At 41.8% G+C, this 4274-nt stretch overlaps 1 protein-coding gene across 1 annotated transcript in view; it reads left to right on the plus strand.

Moving 5' to 3' along the window:
- The first annotated feature begins 2442 nt into the window (after positions 1–2442).
- RTF1 (Rtf1, Paf1/RNA polymerase II complex component, homolog (S. cerevisiae)) overlaps positions 2443–4274 on the plus strand; it is a 30166-nt gene continuing 28334 nt past the window's right edge. The window contains exon 1 of the mRNA XM_009895686.1: positions 2443–2552. The gene's annotated coding sequence lies outside the window, so the exon portion shown is untranslated. The remainder of the gene's footprint in view (positions 2553–4274) is intronic.

Consider the following 4274-nt stretch of genomic DNA (forward strand, 5'->3'; position numbering starts at 1 on the left):
CGGTCCTGCGCTCGGTGGGGCGATGCTGCGGGGCGGTTTGGCCCTGAGGAAAGCGGGGGAGCGGGGCCGGGCCCGGCTGCCCGGCCGTCGTCAGCCCCGCCGAGTAGCTGGGGAAGAGGCCCAAAGGGTTGGGCAACTTTTTCTGCGCTGCTTTCGCACGCCGGGAGAGCTGTTTCGGGAGAGCAGCGTGTCAGGTCCCTGCCTCCCGCCGGCCCGGTGAGCCCCTCGGGGCAGGCGGGCTCCCGGGGGGGTGGGGTGGGGTGTTGGGGGGTGTTAATGCGTGTTTAGTGCTCCCTCCTCAATCTTAGCGACGGACTGGGGGAGCTCTGTTGATGGGGAAACTGCTTCGAGTTAGGAGCCCGTAGGTTTCACGAGGGGAAAGTATGTATTTGTCACCGGGGCATCTCCTGGGATTGGAAGGGCCGTGTCTGGCGCCGGTTTAACCGTGTCAGGCCTATAAAGGGGGCGTCTTCCTCTTCGGAGGGGGCTGCTTTCAAAGGCTTATCTTTTTTTTGGTTTAGCAGGTGTTGATGATGTGATTCAAGTGGTAAATAAAGACATTGTAAGTGAAGTGTTACAGCTTATATGGCAGTACTTGTTCCGGGGAGAAGTTTGGCTGGTTAAGTATGCTGAAGCCTACATGTCTGATGTAATTTATGTGCTGGACCTTCGGGGTTTTTAATATAGAAGCTGTTGCTATGTTGCAACAAAAAGCCTTCCCAAACACTTAAGAATAGTTTTGCAGCTTGGAGCTTCAGAAAAATCAAATTGGAGGCTCTGTTAGACAAATATACTGGAACTGAGTATGCCCTGATCTTGATCTTGCATGCCTCTAGAGCCTTTAGGGCTGCCAGCAGCTCGCCACTAGTATATTAGTTTGGTAGTTTCTTCAGAGCTTGAAAATAGAAGTAGTTGGAGTAGCTCTACCATAGATCAGGCAATCAGAGTGATGGTAGTGGGTGTTCCATCATTCACTGGAAGCATGCATCTGCAGCTCTACCTGAGTAGTAGGTGTTTCCTCCTCCACTGAGCTGTTTGTAGCAATGCTAACAGCAGGGATATGTATGTGCAAGGGTGAAGATGAGGTAGCAGGGAAGCAATGTTTTTGTGGTGTGATTTAAGGATGAGAGTACAGCAAGTGGGGTCCCTCTGTAGGTTAAATATTTGACAGCTTTCCTTGGCAATCTAGGCTTAGTGAATCAAAGCAGTAGGAGCCTTTCTAATATAGCATCTTGGAAAACAGAACAAGGGTAGAAAGAAAGAAGGAAAATTGCTTGGAATAAAAGTAGTGGTATATATGCTAAGATGCCGAGGGAGGTAATCTGGGTTGAAGGACTACTTAGAGACGGTTGTGAGAGAGAAATTCAGGAAAAGATTGTAGAAAACATCAGGAGGTTCCTGAAGAGAACAGTTAATTGCACAAATGTGCTGTGTTGATGTTGCATGCCTTCTTCAGAGAGAGGTTTGTAAAATGTCATTACTAGTGGAAGGTTTCTGTGTTGGTAAGTAGGCCATCAGTTTCTGCAGTGTTTAGGTTCTCATGTGAGGTACTAAATTGTAATCTGTTTGCTGTGGAGATAATCTTCCAGTTTTGAAACTAATGCAAACCAATCTAGTAGTGACTTCCCAAGACTGTGGAAGTTGGTGTGATGCTTTCTACTCACAGCTAAGGTTCATCAGCCCCAGAGCAATGTTTTTAAGAATAAATTATGTGTCATGGACTACAAAGACAGCAATGCAGCTTCGGAAATGTTTGTTTTGTACTACTGCTTCTGTCCTCTGAACAAGCTATGAACAGCAGATGATTAGATTATTTGAGAGCCATTTAGTTCTTTGTGCTGGTGTGTGTTGCCTTTGAAAGTGCTTCCTTTGGAGAACAGCTTTACTTAGTTTCACAAACTTTGAGCTTTATGCCTGCTGTGCGTCTGTCCAAAGCTTTAAGTGCATTCTGTGGTATGTAGGGACAGTGAAAAGGAATTGAACAGCTGACTAAATATTATCAGCCGTGACGTTGTGGTGATGCTGAACGTATTTCCCTTTACTTTTTAGTTGGAAGAAGGAGCTGCTCTCTAGTGGCATTTGGCTTTTGGGGTTAATGCTATGCAATGCAGTTAGGGTGTTTTTGAATTATTACCTAATCCAAATAAAACAGACTTTGACATGACTCTGAAAGTAATTTGTCTTAGGTCGTTTATACCAAGAAAGCAATGGTAGTGGTATTTACTTCTTAGCTTGTTATCCTCAAAATCCTTTTGTAGCATCCAGTTTTGTGTGTGTATATGTATTTATGAAACATAAGTAGACTTTGTTCCTTAGTCAGTAGGGATAATAATTTTACTGGGATGTGCTAAAATATCACAGAGAAGGTGCATATGCACCGACCTGGATTGGTAAAACCAATTAAAACATTTTAAAATAAATGTGTGTTTTTTTCACACCAGGAGCTCTTGTCATTGGCCAAACGGAAACGCAGTGACTCTGAAGAAAAGGAGCCACCTGTGAGCAAACCTACAGCATCTTCAGACTCTGAGACGTCAGACAGTGACGATGAGGTGAGTTTGTCATGTTATCAGTGAACTTACTATGGGTTATTTGTCTGATTGTACCTAAGCAGTGAAAGTGTGTTTATCATACAGTATATTTAGCTTGCTGACTTCATTAGGTGGGACTTGCCAGCAGTAGAACTGATGGACACCCATTAAACTCAGAGGATGTGTACTCAGAAATACTTTTTTTTTTTTTTCTTGTAATTAGTATGCTTTAAATTGTAACTGTATACAGAATACTTTGAATGTCTGTGGAAAAGATGACTGCCATGTTCATATGGTCTGGTGATCTGCCTGCTTAAAACTAGTGCTTTTCCTGTGTAATGCTTGTGGTTGAAGTAGCAGTGAAGCTGCTAAAGCTGGACTGTGAATTCAAGGGAGAGGTTTTCAGCTTTGAAAGAGAGCTTCCTTCCTCAAAGAGGAAAAGAGTCAAGGCAGGTTGTACTATTACAGGTGGTAAAACCGTTCTATTTAGTTACTTTGATTCTCCAAGAAGTCTGCTGTGAACTAGATTGTCTGGTCATTTGAACATGCGACAGGCTATTTTTATTGGCATTTTTTAAGAAAGTGAGGCAAGAAAGTTAGAATTACTTTGTTCTAGGGTTTTGTCAATTCCTTCTATAGCGGTGCTTATGTGCTAGATCTGGTTTTATTATTTTTTCTTGGTACTACATTCTAGAGCTGGTTAAAAGTCTCTGCTTTCATCTGTAAGTGAAAATTGAAATCAACTTATTAAACCAGAGGAACTGACAAACAGGTCATACAGGTATTTGAATAAAACCGCTTTCTTGAAGGCTTACAAATGTATTTTGCAAGCTTTTCTGTAGTGTGGTCTTTTATTCCATTCATTCTTAAAAAAAATTAACAGGGACCTGTTTGGGGGAGGATTATTTTTTTTTTCCTAGAACTATAGGAAGGATTACTCATTGTGACAACTTGAACACCAATAGTGATAAAACTATTAAGCGTTTGGTAGTGTAGCACACTTCTTCCAATAAGTGTAAAGAATGTGTGGTTTAGTTTTCTTTCTGAGGCATTTTTGAAATAAATACGCTTGGAACTCTGTTTCAGTCAATCCTTTTCTTAAAAAAAAAAACAAAACAAAAAACAAAAAACCCCACAAAGTGATTCCTGTATCTAATATATGCTTAAGATATGAGGAGAGAGAAAATTATAAATGGACTTGAGACTAGGTTTGATATTGGGTGACCACTCAGTCTCTTACTGCGTGTGTTCAGATGTGCTGGCACACGGCTTATTTATTCTAAGCTGTGTGGAGATGAGCTTGTCCAGAAAAGTAGACCTAGGTACGGAGAGCATGTCAATGATAGTTTTCTGTGTTTATCTCTGAAAACTGACAGAATAAATAATATTATTCAAATCCTTTTTTTAGCATATGTAACTGCAAGTAAGTTCTACCTTTCCATTATATGTACAATATGACAATGTGTCTCTTCAAGAATTTGCAGACCTCCCAGATGCAGTAGTATCTCTGTTGGTACCATACTCTTTCTAATCTGTGTATCATTTCTAATCGATACTCTGTTCTTTCTGACCTCCATGCAGCAAGAGGAAAAGATTTAGAGAAGAGGTAATTAGGACAGTTGCTTCTATTCCTGTGGCTGAATTATGCATTCTGAACTGCTGCTTGTCACAGCAGGGTGAGACAGGCTGGGTTATGACAGTTCTGCTTCTGCCAGTCATTCAGTTGTGTGCATCCCTAGGCTT

This window comes from Charadrius vociferus, unplaced genomic scaffold (assembly GCF_000708025.1).
Source record: "Charadrius vociferus isolate BGI_N301 unplaced genomic scaffold, ASM70802v2 scaffold111, whole genome shotgun sequence".
NCBI lineage: Eukaryota > Metazoa > Chordata > Aves > Charadriiformes > Charadriidae > Charadrius > Charadrius vociferus.